General features: G+C 38.3%; 1 protein-coding gene across 1 annotated transcript in view; it reads left to right on the top strand.

Moving 5' to 3' along the window:
• Window positions 1-20361, top strand: part of LOC126199241 (uncharacterized) — a 197822-nt gene that overhangs the window by 167950 nt on the left and 9511 nt on the right. The window lies entirely within an intron of this gene.

Genomic DNA, 20361 nt, shown 5'->3' with positions numbered 1-20361 from the left:
ATAGAATATAGTTAGAATAGGGCTAGCTGAACTGCAGATTCTGTATAGAATCTGACAGGGATTCCATTGGACCTTTAAGAATGTATTCAGTTTTATCAATTTCAGCTGTTTCCCAACTCCACCAACACTAGTGCTTCTTTCAGTGATCTTTTCAGTGGTACAAGTATTAAATTGGGTCTGTTCTTGTGGTTTTTCCTTTGCAAAGGGAGTTTTTAAAACAGAGTTAAGCATTTCAACTTTTGCTTTGCTACACTCAATTTCAGCTCCTGTCTCATTTACTAGGGGCTGGACACTAAATTTGGTGCCGCTCACAACCTTTGTACATACCCAGAATTTTTTTGGGTTTTGTGAAGGATTACTTGATGATATGAAGTGAAGTGAGCACACGGCATCATGGGCCGGGAGTTCCCCATTTGGGGAAGTTCGGCCACTGAGGGCAAGTACTTACTGCATTTGATGCCACATTGGGCGACTTGTGCATTGGTCATGGGGATGAAATGATAGTGAGGACAACACAACACCCAGTCTCTGAGCGGAGAAAATCTGCCTCAGCTGGGAATCGAACCCGGGCCCCATGGTGTGGTATTCCACTGCGCTGACCACTCAGCTAACGGGGGCGGACTACTTGATGATATTCTGCTATGGTAGTTGTTGAAGGTGTCCTGCATTGCTCTGCTGACAGCCAAATGCATTTCATTCAGCATGTCTCTATCTATAGTCATAAGCTTTGTTTTACACCTATTATACATTAATCTCTGTTTCCTTAGAAGTTCCTTCACAGTGATTATACCATGGAGGGTCCCCCCCCATTAGTAACTGTTCTACAGGGTACATATCTATCCAGTGCATGGGCAACTGCTCTTTTAAACTAGAGCCATAGTTCACCTACATGCTCCTGCCCTGTGCTGAAAGTATCATGTTCCTCACTGAGATATGAAGCTACTGATTTTTTTGTCTAGCTTATTGACGTTATATATCTGTAAGCTTGTTTTAGTTGTCCTTTGTACTTTGGTAATCATTGTTGTCATAATTGCTTCCTGGTCACTGAAACCAGTTTCAATGTGGACTTTCTCAAAGATGTCAGGTCCATTAGTTGCCATTAGATCCACAATATTTCCTTCATGATTGGCATTCTGAACTATCTGTTCTAGACAGTTTTCAGAGAAGCTATTTAGTAATGTTTCACAGGATGTCTTATCATGCCCACAACTAACAAAACTGTAATTTTCCCAATTGATTGTTAGATAATTAAAGTCTCCACTGATGATTACAGTATGACTGGGGAACTTACTTACAAGTGAATTGAAATTTTCTCTGAAGTTTTCAGTACATTATAAGATGAGTTTGGTGGGTGACAGAAGGATCCAATTACAATTTTATGTCCATCCCTGATACTGAATCTTGTGCAAACAGTCTCACATGCAGCTTCAGTTTCTATCTCGGTGGATTTGAATTTCTTGTCTACTGTAACAAGTACACCACCTCCATTTCCCATTAGACTATCCCATCGATATACACCTAAATTTTCCCCAAAAGTCTGACTGCTATCAATTTCAGGTTTCAACCCACTTTCTGTACCTAATACGAGGGCGGTTCAGAAAGTAACCTCCGATTGGTCACAGTGCAGGTTGTGGGGGGAGTAGCGACGCCATCTGTGCGTTCACGCACTCAACAGGTCAGTCGGCATCAAGCCGTGGTCGAGTGAACGTCGTACCTGCGCTAGTTTAGTTTTTGTGGCAGTTTGAAATGTGTGCTGCAATAGAAAACCCCGCCAAATGTGAAGTGCGTGCTGTCATAAGGTTTTTTACAGCCAAAGGATATTCTGCAGCAGCTATTCATCGTGAGCTTTGTGCCGTGTACGGACCAAGAGTTATGAGTGAAGGAGTTGTCCGTGAATGGGTACGTTTATTTAAAAGTGGACGTGAAAACGTTCATGATGAAGAGAGGAGTGGTAGACCATCATTGGTGACTGACGAATTCATTCAGACAGTTGATGCAAAAGTTCGTGAAAATCGACGTTTCTCAATGTCGGAGTTGTCTACTGGTTTTCCACAGATTTCTAAGACTCTCTTGTACGAGATAGTGACAGCAAGATTGGGTTACCGTAAGTTCTGTGCATGATGGGTGCCCAAAATTCTTACCGACCACCACAAAACTCAAAGAATGGCCTCTGCATTAGACTTTCTGTCATGTTATGAGGACGAAGGAGAACCATTGTTAAACAGAATCGTGACCGGTGACGAAACCTGGATTAAGTACGTGAACCCTGAGACAAAAGAACAATCAAAGATGTGGGCACATTCAAATTCGCCTACCAAACCAAGAAAAGCCTCGCAAGATTTTTCTGCCAGAAAACTGATGGCAACGGTGTTTTGGGATGCCAAAGGGGTGTTGTTGGTTGAATTCATGGAACGTGGTACGACCATTAATCAAGACGTGTACTGTGAAACAATAAAAAAGTTACGACGGGCTATACAGAACAAACGCCGTGGTATGCTGACTTCCGGTATCGTTTTTTTGCACGATAACGCCCGTCCTCACTCTGCTCGCAGAACAATGGCCCTTCTTGAGTCCTTCAAGTGGGACGTTATCAACCATCCACCTTACAGCCCAGACCTGGCGCCAAGTGATTATCACCTCTTCATGCTCGGGTCACAGCGGTTTGATGACGATGAAGAGCTCAAAGATGCGGTCACAGGCTGGCTCCAGGCACAAGCGGGTGATTTTTATGCAGAAGGAATTTCAAAGCTTGTGAAGAGATACGATAAGTGCCTCAATCGCTATGGAGACTATGTAGAAAAATAGTGCAAAGATGTAGTGGTAAGATGTATATATTAAAATATTTTTATTTAACTTGGTGTATTTTTTTAAATCAACCGGAGGTTCCTTTCTGAACGGCCCTCGTATTATGTAGGCTTCATTGCTTTTCAGGAGTACTTCAAATTTTGACACTTTGTAATTCTTTGGCAATTAACCACTAGGATTTTTGTACTGTCACCTATGGGAGGCATTTTTTTTTTCTTCCTTACACTGATACTTCTGGGTTTCCTACAGCTATCATTATCTGGATTGGATGGGGAGTCACCTAATCTCTCTCTCTCTCTCTCTCTCTCTCTCTCTCTCTCTCTCTATATATATATATATATATATATATATATATATATATATATATATATATATATATAATGCATCCCACACACATATGGATAGCCTCTGATGTGTGGTGCGCACATGATTCATTTAACGGGACCCTACAGTTCTCAGCCTCAGGATATCACAGCCTAGCTTCCCACAGAACCTTCAAAGTCTTTGGTTCAGTCCTTCTACTTGACTCAGAACCAAACAGCTATGGTTCAATCTCAGGCAATGCTGCAGCTTGTGAGCTTCAGTGGGGCTCTGTGTGTGAGGCTGATATTTTCACTCTTCTATGCCAGTTGCCTGAATGAGACAAATGTATCCTCGGAGCCCAGATGACAGGTATTACGTGCCCCACAATCTGCAGTTGGTTGCACCCTGCCCTCTCAATCGCTGCAGGGATAATGTCTTCAACATATTAAATGAGGCCCCCAGGCATACACACTGAGTGGATCTGGTGTCCATTCCTGTCTATTGCTGCCTTTTCACTGAGAGGTACCATCACTCACTGTATGTTTGAAATGTTGATGACCTACACCTTGTAGTGCTTCAAGAATTTCCGCATAAATTCTAGAACCACTCGTCCTTCTACCATATCAAACACACGATATTTTAAAGATAAGTGGGAGAGTGGAAATGTGTGTACTGCACCACCTGTTTCCGTGTGCAGGTTGGAAGTTTGTTGTGAGAAGACTGTAAGCGTGGCGGTCGAACAATGCCGACAGGTGTTTCCCACTAGCACCACAGAAGCCGTGGTGAAAGAACAAGGAGTAATTATGTAGTATTCCTTGCTGTTTTAGTGACTGTGATTATTGTTAAAGAAAACTGAACAATTAAATATAGACTTTTAAGTACCTTACGTATTGGACTCTCTAGAGGCAAGACATGTTCATAAATTACGAGTGGCTCTTAAACCAACTCGCTTATGAATGTTAATTTAATTCATTTCTAAAGCTTGAAATATGAGTAAAATACGAGAAGATGGAGATATTTACATGCAAAATGTGAGAATATTATTAGCATAATCCAATACATTGTTAATTGGTGAAAACATAAAGTTTGTATATTTACTGCACACATTCTATCATCAAAAAGCATTAGAACGTGGCGACCAGTGCAAAGGACTTGAAAAAACGGGAATTTTGAGAGGAAATCTAAGCAGAAGATATGATGTGTTGCCATAACAATCAGGTATAACAAGACAAGAGGACTGTTTCGCGTCATTGGTTTAAGTCCAAAAATCAAATGAAAAAATCTGTGAATGCAACACTGTGAAAGACGTACGAATATAATAATGTTAAAAGAACAGAAAGAAGACCTTGACGTATTAGACTAAGAAGAGATATGACAAGAGTAATTCAACTAAGAAGATCCAGCAGAAGTGTACAGCTCTCATACGCGTCACGGGGACACAGACGCGGAGACAACATCCGACATGGATGCAGAAACCAGGAACCCCTCACCACTGGCACCAGTTACTGTTCACCGGTGCTGATTCCACACCTGCTCACTGACACAGCCTAAAACTCTACATCAGGTGAGTGAAAAACAATAATTGTTCGAGTATAAAGTTGAAGAAACCGTTCACTAGACTGTATTAGTGTAGTTATTTTGCTCAGTTTTTTTTAAAATGATTACTGGATCTAAAGTTGGTAAAACCAAGGAAAAAATACAGCCAGCTGAAGAAAGTTCCGAACCAGCAGTGGCTATGAAAATTAGTAGAGAGGGACCTGATTGGTCTGAGTTAGCGAATCTCAACAAAGCTGAGAGTTTACAATTAAATTCTAGATTGGATGCATAAAGTAAAGAATTAGGCTTAATGGATAAATGTTTCTTTAAGAAAGGAACTTAGTCTCAAATTAAACTCAGTAAATACTCAATTAAATTATAAAATAGATGACCACGGTGCTTCTTTGAGAAATGAAATAAGTGCAACTTTAAGTGAAAAACTCGGTGCACCATAGTGCTAATTTAAGTAGAGAATTAGATACAGTGAATACTCAATTAATTGATAAATTGGATGTTCAGAATAAAACTTTAGGATTGTTAAGTGCTAAGGTAGATTCACAAAGTAAAGATTTTAGTAATTTATGTGAACGTATGGGAAATTTGAAGACTGAATTTGACACTTTAACTACTAAAGTAGAAAATCTTAAAATAGATTTGAAAGGTGAATTAACTAGTTCTTTAAGCAGTCATGTAAATCAACTGTTCACTGACTTAAATCAGAGACAGAATGATCAATTCCAGAATTTGAAAAAAAGGTTAGAATTTGAGATTGAAGATAAATGTAATAGTGTAGAAACTGAACGGAGTGAAAAATTAGGATTATTTCAAAATGTATGTAATGTTACATTTGATGCTGTAAAGCAGAGGTTACATACCTTAAAAGAAAATGTTGAAAAGCAGGATAAGTTAATACCAATAGTCCAATCGCAAACTGCAGGCATTAACACTCGAGTAGATAATGTGGAAAGAAACTTTAAAGAGAAACAAGTAACCTCAGACATAATAAATATAAGCAGTCTGGAGGAACAAGTAGAAGAGATGATAGACCAAAAAGCTGCCGCAAGAATAACCTCTGACAACATATCTCCCATTTTTTCTTCAGAACTTAGTAATACCAAGAGAAGTATAGATGACTTGTGGATAGAATTTAAACTTATCCATGATAGAGTAGAACTTAGAGTAACTTCACCTAATGTGGTATTGACTAGTGAAGGGGTGATTGTTTTGCAGTGGGGAGACTTTCAAACAAAATTTAATGAGAAGTACTTGTCTGCACTTGCTCAAGTGAAGTTAATGTCAGATCCATGGGATCCGGGCAGAGTCATCTATCTCCCAGGGATGTTAATGTTGGGTGTTAACGGGCGGAGTGACAACCATCGGATCCCGAGTTGTTTTTGGCGTTTCTTCTGTAATAAAATTTTCCTGCACCAAATTCCCCCAACTTCTTACACTACCCCCTACTTCTTACACTATTCTATCATCCCCTGCTTACAGTCTATTAGAGAAACATGCCATCGAGGAATTGTTATTACATCACCCAAAACTGCTCATGGTAGGTGACTGCATCATCCTCAGTTGTTAGAGAGTTGTGCCCGCTAGGAGTTTGACTGCATCATCCTCGGTTGTTAGAGAGTTGTGCCCGCTAGGAGTTTGACTGCATCAACGTTGGTTGTTAGAGAGTTAGTGCCCACTAGGAATTTTGATTGCATCGTCCTCGGTTATTCTAGGGGTGCCCCTACCTGTCCTCACGACTTGTCCTGTCTTATCCCAACTTATTCTGACTTGCTAGGTGGTGAGATGGGAATTGGTTTGCACATTACCCCTGAGCTAAGATAGACTAAATCTGCCTAGCCAGGCAGTCTCTCCCACTCTCCATGCATAGTTAGGTTTTATTTTTGCCTGAATTAGTTTTTGTAAGTAATCGCTTCACCAGTTTCTGTGCAAATTTGTGGACAGAAGTCTGGATGAAGTCGACATCACTAAATCTATTAATATGAATGATTCCAAAAAATGGTTTTCTTGAAAGCTGCCTGGTAATCCTAGTCCTAAGTAAATAGGGAGAACCATACCTGACACATAACTTATGGAATAATTTCCGAATTCGTGAGAATACCATTCTCACACTGAATGTAAGATAATCAAGTTAAAGTCATTGAGCATAATTTTCCTAGTAAACTGAATGGAATATTATATTTGTAGAAAACATAATATTGTGTGACTAGTTAAATGACTGTGATAATGGAATATATAATTTTATACTTGGTACAGAATATTTTATACCTTTTAAGAGACGTGACGTAGAGGGGAGGGTTTGTACAGATTTTGAAATGGGATGGGTATTGTATGTAAAAGCATGATTTACACTAACAGATAAATCATGACTAACACAAAACACACATCACACCTTTCAAATGACCCTCGCAAACAAGTGTGCCCGATTCTTCACTTTTTGCCGTTTCCATAGGGTTGCTAAGATTTTCTTTGGGGACCTCAAAGGTGAAGGTGGGAATGTCCACTCTGTAGGAGATAATTTAACACCATACCTCCTCCGGCTTCTCACTCAAGTACCGGCGAGGTTGGGGTCCTGGGGAAGAGGGGTGGGGGCTGTCTTCTTTCTCTTCTTTGATCTTAGCAACCGCATCTATTTTTTTCCCTTCTTACTTCTTGTTTGAGGACCTATCTATTTCTCCCTCTTTCCATATTCATCTACTTCTATTGCAGAAGTCCTTCCTGGTTTCCATGGTTTCCAATAACCTACAACTTATCTTCAGATAAGAAGGCCAAAGAATCAGGCTGCACAAACACACATCAGCATACACATAACGATACACGGGTATACAAACAGTGAAACTACCGACTAGAAACCTGTCAAAAGGTGAGAACCGTCAAGTGTTGTAGGGGGAAGGTATGTATACATCGGGAAATATGCACACATTGTTGTTTATTGTGACAGTTCTACATCACATGTATATATAGGAAAATATATATATAATAGAGGGAAACATATAAAATATATATATATACATATAAGAACTATGATGATTCAGTATTGCATATATATACACACACACACATTTTAAAAAAAAGTGTATAAGAAGGAGGCATGAATAATGAAAGAGAACATAAGCCAGAGAGGATTCAATTGTGATAATTATTAAGGAATGTCAGTTTAATTAATATTCTGAGGATTTGTAGGATAGTGGGACTCTTAGAACCTAAGTATTGAGTAGCATATAGAGACACAGTATATACCAAGTAAGTATAAGTTGAAAAGTAGGGGAGGACCCCAGGGACTAAATGAAGCATCAAGAAGTGAGAGTGAAGTGCAAAATAGATTTTTATTTTTGCCAGGAAATATTTAATTACAGTATACATAAATATGTGTACTAGGACAAAATGAACCATGAGGCCTACTCATGACAGACAAGAGGGGCATACCCAGCATTTGCTAAGGATATATGGCCGGCGTACCTACATAGAGATAGGATGACCTGTGGCCCGATGAATAGGGATTTTTTATGATGGGGCATACCTACCAGAATGGAAGGAGGAAGTGAACTCACAGGGTCGACCCACATGTAAGGTATAGGTACTGATCCTAGGGGCAAAGGACAGTATCGTGACAGAAGTCACACATTTTATAGGAATTATTCTGGTAAATTTGGATTCTGTATACCACTAGCATTATTATGTGTTATGAGTGTCGGAAAGAACACTTTCATTTGCCCAGAGTTCCTCCAGACTACAAACTACTGTGAATAATGAAACTAATATGTGCTAAAGAAAAAATAGTACAAAGAATTACAATAAAAGATGAAATAATCAAGTGTCTATGACATCTGGAGTTTACGATTGGAAATCAGAAATGTGGTCCGCACAATTCCTAGATATAAAAGAACTGACTCCAATATTAGGTGAAATACTCAACTGTTATTATCAAAGTAGAATTAAGAAAGAAGAGCTAAGTATTAAATAAAAGGCTGTCCTCAATTATTAAAAGAAATAGAATGTGTACTGCTTAAAATGTGTATTAGTATTACATGGGATATTAATGTACATGATGTTTATGTATAACATATTATGTGTTCGAGCTGAGGCAAGGGATATGTAGTGCTTTGAGAATTTCCGCACAAATTATAGAACTACCATTTTGAAGACACAATATTTTAAAGATAAGTTGTAGAGTGAAAACGTATCTACTGTGCCACCTGTTTCTGTGTACAGATTGGCTTGTTATGAGGAGACTGTAATCGTGGCAGTCGAATGACGCCGATAAGTGTGTGCTGCTAGCGCCACAGAAGCCATGATGAAAGTTGTTGTTGTTGTGGTCTTCAGTCCTGAGACTGGTTTGATGCAGCTCTCCATGCTACTCTATCCTGTGCAAGCTTCTTCATCTCCCAGTACCTACTGCAACCTACATTCTTCTGAATCTGCTTAGTGTATTGATCTCTTGGTCTCCCTCTACGATTTTTACCCTCCACACTGCCCTCCAATGCTAAATTTGTGATCCCCTGATGCCTCAAAACATGTCCTACCAACCGATCCCTTCTTCTAGTCAAGTTGTGCCACAAACTTCTCTTCTCCCCAATCCTTTTCAGTACTTCCTCATTAGTTATGTGATCTACCCATCTAATCTTCAGCATTCTTCTGTAGCACCACATTTCGAAAGCTTCTATTCTCTTCTTGTCCAAACTATTTTTTGTCCATGTTTCACTTCCATACATGGCTACACTCCATACAGATACTTTCAGAAATGACTTCCTGACACTTAAATCTATACTCGATGTTAACAAATTTCTCTTCTTCAGAAACGCTTTCCTTGCCATAGCCAGTCTACATTTTATATTCTCTCTACTTCGACCATCATCAGTTATTTTGCTCCCCAAATAGCAAAACTCCTTTACTACTTTAAGTGTCTCATTTCCTAATCTAATTCCATCAGCATCACCCGACTTAATTCGACTACATTCCATTATCCTCGTTTTGCTTTTGTTGATGTTCATCTTATATCCTCCTTTCAAGACACTGTCCATTCCATTCAACTGCTCTTCCAAGTCCTTTGCTGTCTCTGACAGAATTACAATGTCATTGGCGAACCTCAAAGTTTTTATTTCTTCTCCGTGGATTTTAATACCTACTCCGAATTTTTCTTTTGTTTCCTTTACTGCTTGCTCAATATACAGATTGAATAACATCGGGGAGAGGCTACAACCCTGTCTTACTCCCTTCCCAACCACTGCTTCCCTTTCATGTCTCTCGACTCTTATAACTGCCATCTGGTTTCTGTACAAATTGTAAATAGCCTTTCGCTCCCTGTATTTTACCCCTGCCACCTTAGAATTTGAAAGAGAGTATTCCAGTCAACATTGTCAAAAGCTTTCTCTAAGTCTACAAATGCTAGAAATGTAGATTTGCCTTTCCTTAATCTTTCTTCTAAGATAAGTCGTAAGGTCAGTATTGCCTCACGTGTTCCAGTGTTTCTACGGAATCCAAACTGATCTTCCCCGAGGTTGGCTTCTATTAGTTTTTCCATTCGTCTGTAAAGAATTCGTGTTAGTATTTTGCAGCTGTGACTTATTAAACTGATGGTTCGGTAATTTTCACATCTGTCAACACCTGCTTTCTTTGGGATTGGAATTATTATATTCTTCTTGAAGTCTGAGGGTATTTCACCTGTTTCATACATCTTGCTCACTAGATGGTAGAGTTTTGTCAGGACTGGCTCTCCCAAGGCCGTCAGTAGTTCCAATGGAATGTTGTCTACTCTGGGGGCCTTGTTTCGACTCAGGTCTTTCAGTGCTCTGTCACACTCTTCACACAGTATCGTATCTCCCATTTCATCTTCATCTACATCCTCTTCCATTTCCATAATATTGTCCTCAAGTACATCGCCCTTGTATAGACCCTCTATATACTCCTTCCACCTTTCTGCTTTCCCTTCCTTGCTTGGAACTGGGTTTCCATCTGAGCTCTTGATATACATACAAGTGGTTCTCTTATCTCCAAAGGTCTCTTTAATTTTCCTGTAGGCAGTATCTATCTTACCCCTAGTGAGATAAGCCTCTACATCCTTACATTTGTCCTCTAGCCATCCCTGCCTAGCCATTTTGCACTTCCTGTCGATCTCATTTTTAAGACGTTTGTATTCCTTTTTGCCTGCTTCATTTACTGCATTTTTGTATTTCTCCTTTCATCAATTAAATTCAATATTTCTTCTGTTACCCAAGTATTTCTACTAGACCTCGTCTTTTTACCTACTTGATCCTCTGCTGCCTTCACTACTTCATCCCTCATAGCTACCCATTCTTCTTCTACTGTATTTCTTTCCCCCATTCCTGTCAATTGTTCCCTTATGCTCTCCCTGAAACTCTCTACAACCTCTGGTTCTTTCAGTTTATCCAGGTCCCATCTCCTTAAATTCCCACCTTTTTGCAGTTTCTTCAGTTTTAATCTACAGGTCATAACCAATAGATTGTGGTCAGAGTCCACATCTGCCCCTGGAAATGTCTTACAATTTAAAACCTGGTTCCTAAATCTCTGTCTTACCATTATATAATCTATCTGATACCTTTTAGTATCTCCAGGGTTCTTCCATGTATACAACCTTCTTTAATGATTCTTAAACAAAGTGTTAGCTATGATTAAGTTATGCTCTGTGCAAAATTCTACCAGGCGGCTTCCTCTTTCATTTCTTAGCCCCAATCCATATTCACCTACTATGTTTCCTTCTCTCCCTTTTCCTACACTCGAATTCCAGTCACCCATGACTATTAAATTTTCGTCTCCCTTCACTATCTGAATAATTTCTTTTATTTCATCATACATTTCTTCAATTTCTTCGTCATCTGCAGAGCTAGTTGGCATATAAACTTGTACTACTGTAGTAGGTGTGGGCTTTGTATCTATCTTGGCCACAATAATGCGTTCACTATGCTGTTTGTAGTTGCTTACCCGCATTCCTATGTTCCTATTCATTATTAAACCTACTCCTGCATTACCCCTATTTGATTTTGTGTTTATAACCCTGTAGTCACCTGACCAGAAGTCTTGTTCCTCCTGCCACCGAACTTCACTAATTCCCACTATATCTAACTTTAACCTATCCATTTCCCTTTTTAAATTTTCTAACCTACCTGCCCGATTAAGGGATCTGACATTCCACACTCCGACCCGTAGAACGCCAGTTTTCTTTCTCCTGATAACGACATCCTCTTGAGTAGTCCCCGCCCGGAGATCCGGAATATTTTACCCAAGAGGACGCCATCATCATTTAATCATACAGTAAAGCTGCATGTCCTCGGGAAAAATTACGGCTGTAGTTTCCCCTTGCTTTCAGCCGTTCGCAGTACCAGCCCAGCAAGGCCGTTTTGGTTATTGTTACAAGGCCAGATAAGTCAATCATCCAGACTGTTGCCCTTGCAACTACTGAAAAGGCTGCTGCCCCTCTTCAGGAACCACACGTTTGTCTGGCCTCTCAACAGATACCCCTCCATTGTGGTTGCACCTACGGTACAGCTATCTGTATCGCTGAGGCAGGCAAGCCTCCCCACCAACAGCAAGGTCCATGGTTCATGGGGGGGGGGAAAGAACAAGTACTAATTATGTAGTATTCTTTACTGTGTTATTGACTGTGATTATTGTTAAAGAAGAATGAACAATTGAATATAGACTTTTAAGTACTTCACGTATTGGACTCTCTAGAGGCAAGACAGGTTAATAAATTATGTGGTTGTTAAACCAATTTTACTGCAGATGTACTTTATCAAGTCTAATGCGAGATGAATTGGTTGACTTGTAAACATTCGAATATTAATGTGAGTAGTGGTAAATATGTTATTGGTAGAAGTTGAAATATACCAAGACTGATCCAAAAGTATTCTTCAAGTACTAAATTATTTCAAAAGTAGAGAGAGAGCCTTATAAATTCCTGTAACCAGCATTATTCTTCGGAGAAGAAGGTTTTGGAGATCAACGGAGCTGACAATCCAGAGAAGTAGATTGGCTGTGCAGATAAGTAAGTCAACTGACATGAGAGAGGTGTGAATTTTTGCAATCCAATTTCACATCACTTTGGGCCGTCTAAAATGTTAGAACTTTTGCATTTGCATCCTCTTGACTGCAGATAAAACTGGTTTCCCCAAAACAGGTAAGTTATACCTAATGGCTCAGTTCCAGTTTCAGTGCTAGACAGCATCTAGAACTTGTTGACTAGGGAAATCAGTATAGCACCCTGAGCCCTCCCCTGTCCTTGTTCACCCTGTACAGGACACCTAGAACTACTGTTGAAATGCCACTCACAGTCAGGTGGATGAGTAATCACAGTTCCTGTGATTTGTGCAGAAGAGACAGGATCCACAGGAGAGGACAATACCTGAGGAACCTTCAGTAGTGGTATCACAGGTACATGACTTCTGGGAGCTCTTCCAACACACCGATTTTCAGGAGCATCCAGTCATTTGACAGTACTCAGTTTGATTTCCAGCTGCTTACAGATGTCAATTGCGTGTTTGAGAACAGCGTTCACAGGGAGCTGCATTTTGTCTCGGTGGCCAGAGGCACTGGTCATGTGTGTGTGAGTTGTGCTTGCAAGAATGAGTGTGTGTTGTCTACTTTAAAAAGGCTTTTTGGCCAGAAACTCACTTTTTCAGCAGTCTTTTAGTGATGCTTGTCTGCAACTCAACATCTCCACTATGTGGTGAATAGCAATCTATCCTTTTCATAATATTATCATTATTCCATCCTGGATTATTTAAAATATTCTCTGACACTTTTAGCCAAAATCCAAAAACAAAACACATCATTTTTTTCTTTAAAGAACTTATTGTTTTCTTTTTTCCTTCCTTTTTTTCCAAAGTCCACTTCAAAGTCCATAGTAATCTTATTTTTATGTGCCACTTTTTCCATCTGCTTTCATATTTTGTCCTCACAGTAACATTTTCAAATTTTATGTATAGTACTATTTTTGGCATTGAAAACCACTCTAAGCATTACTGTTTCAATTCGTATGTCAGACAGTATCCACAATTGTAATATATCTAATACAAAACAGCAGTAGCCATAAAGCTGAACTTTATTCAATGCAAGTACATTTTTTTGTCAATTGTAACACCTGTGTTACACTATCTAACAGTGTTACACTGTATAATTAGGAAGAAATAATGATAAACTTACGTGTCTTTCTGTCTCACTTCCAGCTAGTTTGCAGCTTGATGTCTGCATGGTGGGTTTATTATTGTAGTGACTGAAACATTTGACTACCTTCCATTTTTTTTCAAATTTGGCCTTCCATTTTTTTTTTTTTTTTTTTTTTTTTTTTGTATTTACTGCATCCAAATCACTTTTCACAACATGACATAGTCTGATTAAATATCAGAAAAATAATAGGCCACTCATCACAGCTGGTTTACAAAACTGAGCGTAAGATGTTGACAGATTGAACCCAACTAAACATAAGATCTGAATAAAAGAATGCTTTTTCCAAGCTTTTCTTCAATCTGTAATTTAATTTTTGGCACTCAAAACTTCTCAAAGCATTCACTTTTTAAAAAATACTACAATTTTCCAACTAGAACATGAATTTTATGAAAAGAAATATATACTATTTGTTACTTAAATTATTTTCAAACTTACAAATGAATGCACTAGATTTATAAACTTTCTTTTGTAAATAACATTTTTGAAAGAAATACTTGAACAAAACAAGCTATTCTTTTGTCAGACGTTAACAGAATGTTTCAGTAGAGGTACTTGATTGAATACAATTAACTTTTGTCTTTGTAGAAATTTTGTATAATATGTATTTTTTATACATCATAATTCAATATTAAACACAATGTTTTAACAAAATGTAATGCATTTTTACATTCAGGACACTGATGACTAAATACAGAATAATAAGTTTTAATCCAAATCATTGTAAGTATATTTTTAAAACTTTCTGAAATTTGTGTAGCACTCATTTTGTATTTGATAAATTACAAATAAAAAACTGCAGTGGTAAGTAAATAGGTAGCTCCTTGTTTTTTTATTACTATCTGCATCCTCTGTTCAGAAATAACGAGATGACAAACTTTTATTGTTATATGTTAAAGATATATGTTCTACTGGACAATAATGCAAATGAAGTATTTCAGTATTATATACTGAATGAATTAATAACTTCAGCATGATCACCTGTACCAAATCATACATATATAAGTTTTTATTGTTAGATATAACGTACTAAAGATTTGGATTGACTAATTCAGAAAACAGGTAGAAATTGAAGCTGCATGTAAGATTTTTTTGGAAAGACTCAATATCAGTGGTGGACATAAAATGGTAACTGGGTCCTTCTATCACCCACCAGACTTGTCTCCTGATGTGGCTAAAAACTTTAGAAAAAACCTCAGTTCACTTGTATGTGAGTTCCCCAAGCATACTGTAATCATCAGTGGAGACTAAATATCTAATTAAGAATTGGGAAAACTACAGTTTTGTTAGTGGTGTGCACGATAAAACATCCTGTGAAACATTACTGAATGCCTTTACTGAAAATGTGTAGAACAGATAGTGTGGAATCCCACTCATCATAGAAGTATATTGACTCATATGGCAATGAATAGACCTGACCTCTTTGAGGATGTCCACATCGAAATTGGTATCAGTGATATGATGTGGTTGATGCAATAATGCTTACCAAAGTACAAAGGACAACTAAAACATGCCAAAAGATATATATTCATTAAACTAGATTAAAAAGTTGGTAGTGTCATAACCCAAAGTGAAACTTGAAACTTTTGTCACAGGGCAGGAACATACAGAGAAGCAATGGCTCACGTTTAAAAGAATAGTCAACTATGCACTGTACAGATTGTGATGATTCAATTTATAATCCTTTGTAATTATTATAGTGTAACACTGGTGTTATAAGTAACAAAAATGCACTTTTATTGATTAATATTCAACTTCATGATTGTTGCTGTTTTGGATTATATATACTACAGTTGTGGGTATTGTCTGAGATATGAATTGGTACAGTAATGCTTTCAGTGTTTTTCAGTGCTAGAAATAGTACTGCATATAAAACTTGGAAAATGTAACTGTGATAATGAAATATGAAAGCAGACAGAAAATGTGACACATAAAAATAAGATTACTGTGGACTTTGAAGTTGGCTCTGGATAAAAAAACAAAAAGGTACGTACTTTAAAGAAAAAATTGTGTGTTTTGTTTTTGGATTTTGGCTACAACTATCAAAGAATATTTTAAATATTGGAAAATCCTGGATGAAATAATGATAATATTATGAAAAGTCTAGATTGCCACTCACCTTATAGAGGACGTGCTGATTTGCAGACAGGCACAACAAAAAGATTGCTAAACAAGTGAGCTCCCGGCCAAAAGGTGTTCTTCTGAAGTAGACAACATATGCTCATTTGTGCAATTATGACCCACATACATGTGACCACTGTCTCTGGCCATCAAGGCAAAATGCAGCCCCCTGTGAATGCTGTTCTGAAACAGTTTATAATGGGAGGGATCCTTTGTGGTACACAGCCACTGTAAGGAAACTACTAAAGAAAGAGAAACTACTGCATAATAGGTGTAAAACAAAGCATAGGACTGTAGATAGAGACATGCTGAATGAAACATGTTTGGCTGTCAAGATAGCAATGCATGACACCTTCAATGACTATCATAGCAGAATATTATCAAATGATCTTTCACAAAACCCAAAGAAATTCTGGTCATATGTAAAGGATGTTAGTGGCACCAAAGTTAGTGTCCAGCCCCTAGTGAATGAGACAGGAACTGAAGTTGAGAGTAGCAAAGCAAAAGCTGATATGCTTAATGCCATTTTCAGAAGTTCCTTTACTAAGGAAAAAACCACAAGAACAGTGCTAGTTTAATACTCGTACCACTGAAAAGATTACAGAAATAAGCATTAGTGTCATTGATGTTGAGAAGCAGCAGAAATTGTTAAAATTGAATAAATTCCATGATCCAATGGAAGTCCTATGCTGAAGTTGCAATTGAGTTAGACCCTCTTCTGACTAAATTCTATCATAGATCTCTCAAACAAAAAACTGTGCTGAGTAGTTGGAAGAAAGCTTGAGTCACACCTGTCTACAAGAAGGGTAGAAGAAGTGATCCATAAAACTGCTGTCCAATATCCTTGACATCAATATGTTGTAAAATCTTAGAACATATTCTGAACTCAAATATAATGAGGTATTTTGAACAGAATGACCTCATCTATGCCAATCAGCATGGATTCTGAAAACATCAATCATATGAAAACCAACTTACACTGTTCTCACAAGACATACTGAAAGTTTTGTATCAAGGCAGTCAGGTAGATGCAATGTTTCTTGATTTCTGAAAATCATTTGGCTCAGTACCACACCTATGCTTATTGTCAAAAGCACAATCATGTGTGGTATCAAGTGATGTTTATGACTGGATTATAGAGTTTTTGGAAGGGAGGATGCAGCATGTTGTCTTGGATGGAGAGTCTTTGTCAGATGGAAAACTAACTTCAGGTGTCCCTGAGGAAAATGTGTTGCAAATTAATGACCTCACAGACAATATTAATAGTAACCTCAGACTTTTTGCAGATGATACAGATATCTATAATAAAGTATTATCTGAAAGAAGCTGCATAAATATTCAGTCAGATCTTGATAGGATTTGAAAGTGGTGCAAAGATTGGCAACTTGCTTGAAATGTTCAGAAATGTAAAACCATGTGCTTCACAATTCGAAAACTCATAGTATCCTATGACTGTAATATCAATGATTCTCAGTTAGAGTTGGCCAACTCTGCAAATTCCTGGGTGTGACATTTAGTAGGATATGAAATGGAGTTATCAGATAGCCTCAGTCATGGGTAAAGCAAATGATAGACTTCAGTTTATTGGTTGAATAGTGGGGAAGTGCAACCACTGTACAGAGTGCTCACTGACTCATTCTACAATATTGCTGAAGTGCGGAAGACCTATACCAACTAAGACAACAGGAGATATTGAATGTATACAGAGAAGGGCAGCATAAATGACGACAGTTTTGTTTGACCTATGGGAGAGTGTCACAGAGAAAGTGAAGCATCTGAACTAGCAGGCTCTTGAAGACAGACATAAACTATCCTGAGAATGTCTACTAACAAATCTAAGCATAGGCTTCCACGGCTATTGTCACAGTCAAGAAAATTCTTTTTGGTCTGTGATGCATTATCAATGTGTAAAACTTCTAATGTGTCAGCCGTTTGCAGTAGTGGCAGAAATGTCAGAAGTTTTACACATTACCAGTGTGGTCACAGACCCAAAAGAAATCTACTAACAAAGTTTGAAGAAACACCTTTAAATGATGAGTCTAGGAATGTATTGCAATCCCATACATATAATTTGCATAAGTATCATGCATACAAGGTTAGATTATCTAAAGAATGCACAGATGCATTAAAACATTATTCCTGCACTCTATATGTGAATGGAACAGGAAGAAACCTTAACAACCTGTACAATGGGACATACCCTCTGCCATGAACTCGCCAGGGTTTGCAAAGTGTAGATGTAGATGTAGAATGAATCTTATAGCAAATGCCTATAGGGACTTAAGCCAGTCTGTTGTTCTTGTTGTGGTCTTCAGTCCGCAGACTGGTTTGATGCAGCTCTCCATGCTACTCTATCCTTCTTCATCTCCCAGTACCTACTGCAACCTACATCCTTCTGAATCTGCTTCATGTATTCATCTCTTGGTCTCCCTCTATGATTTTTACCCTCCACGTTGCCCTCCACTACTAAATTGGTGATCCCTTGATGCCTCAGAACATGTCCCACCAACCTATCCCTTCTTTTAGTCAAGTTGTGCCACAAACTCCTCTTCTCCCCAGTTCTATTCAATACCTCCTCATTAATTACATGATCTACCCATCTAATCTTCAGCATTCTTTTGTAGCAACACATTTCGAAAGCTTCTATTCTCTTCTTGTCCAACTATTTATCATCCTTGTTTCATTTCCGTACATGGCTACACCCCATACAAATACTTTCAGAAATGACTTCCTGACACTTAAATCTATATTCGATGTTAACAAATTTCTCTTCTTCAGAAACACTTTCCTTGCCATTGGCAGTCTACATTTTATATCCTCTCTACTTCGACCATGATGAGTTATTTTGCTCCCCAAATAGCAAAACTCCTTTACTACTTTAAGTATCTCATTTCCTAATCTGATTCCCTCAGCATCACCTGATTTAATTCGACTACATTCCATTATCCTAGTTTTGCTTTTGTTGATGTTCATCTTACATCCTCCTTTCAAGACACTGTCCATTCTGTTCAAAGTTTTTATTTCTTCTCCATGGATTTTAATACCTACTCTGAATTTTTCTTTTGTTTCCTTTACTGCTTGCTCAATATACAGATTGAATAACATTGGGGATAGGCTACAACCCTGTCTCACTCCCTTCCCAACCACTGCTTCCCTTTCATGTCCCTCGACTCTTATAACTGCCATCTGTTTTCTGTACAAATTGTAAATAGCCTTTCGCTCCCTGTATTTTACCCCTGCCACCTTCAGAATTTAAAAAAGAGTATTCCAGTCAACATTGTCTAAAGCTTTCTCTAAGTCTACAAATGCTAGAAACGTATGTTTGCCTTTCCTTAATCTTTCTTCTAAGATAAGGCATAAGGTCAGTATTGCCTCACGTGTTCCAACATTTCTACGGAATCCAAACTGATCTTCCCCGAGGTTGGCTTCTACTAGTTTTTCCATTCGTCTGTGAAGAATTCGCATTAGTATTTTGCAGCTGTGGCTTATTAAACTGATTGTTCAGTAATTTTCACATCTGTCAACACCTGCTTTCTTTGGGATTGGAATTATTATATTCTTCTTGAAGTCTGAGGGTATTTCACCTGTCTCATACATCTGCTCACCAGATGGTAGAGTTTTGTCAGGACTGGCTCTCCCAAGGCCGTCAGTTGTTCTAATGGAATGTTGTCTACTCCGGGGGCCTTGTTTCGACTCAGGTCTTTCAGTGCTCTGTCAAACTCGTCACGCAGTATCGTGTCTCCCATTTCATCTTCATCTACATCCTCTTCAATTACTATAATATTGTCCTCAAGTACATCGCCCTTGTATAGCCCCTCTATATACTCTTTCCACCTTTCTGCTTTCCCTTCTTTGCTTAGATCTGGGTTTCCATCTGAGCTCTTGATATTCATACAAGTGGTTCTCTTTTCTCCAAAGGTCTCTTTAATTTTCCTGTAGACAGTATGTACCTTACCCCTAGTGAGATAAGCCTCTATATCCTTACATTTGTCCTCTAGCCATCCCTGCTTAGCCATTTTGCTCTTCCTGTCAATCTCATTTTTGAGACATTTGTATTCCTTTTTGCCTGCTTCATTTACTGCATTTTTGTATTTCTCCTTTCATCAATTAAATTCAGTATTTCTTCTGTTACCCAAGGATTTCTACTAGCACTCGTCTTTTTACCTACTTGATTGCCTGCTGCCTTCACTACTTCATCCCTCAGAGGTACCCATTCTTCTTCTGCTGTATTTCTTTCCCCGCATTTGTGACGATTGTTCCCTTATGCTCTTCCTGAAACTCTCTACAACCTCTGGTTCTTTCAGTTTATCCAGGTCCCATCTCCTTAAATTCCCACCTTTTTGCAGTTTCTTCAGTTTTAATCTACAGGTCATAACCAATAGATTGTGGTCAGAGTCCACATCT

This window comes from Schistocerca nitens, chromosome 8 (genome assembly GCF_023898315.1).
Source record: "Schistocerca nitens isolate TAMUIC-IGC-003100 chromosome 8, iqSchNite1.1, whole genome shotgun sequence".
NCBI classification, from domain to species: domain Eukaryota; kingdom Metazoa; phylum Arthropoda; class Insecta; order Orthoptera; family Acrididae; genus Schistocerca; species Schistocerca nitens.
Note: the sequence above shows the minus strand (reverse complement) of the source record. Positions and strands in the feature narration are given on the sequence as shown.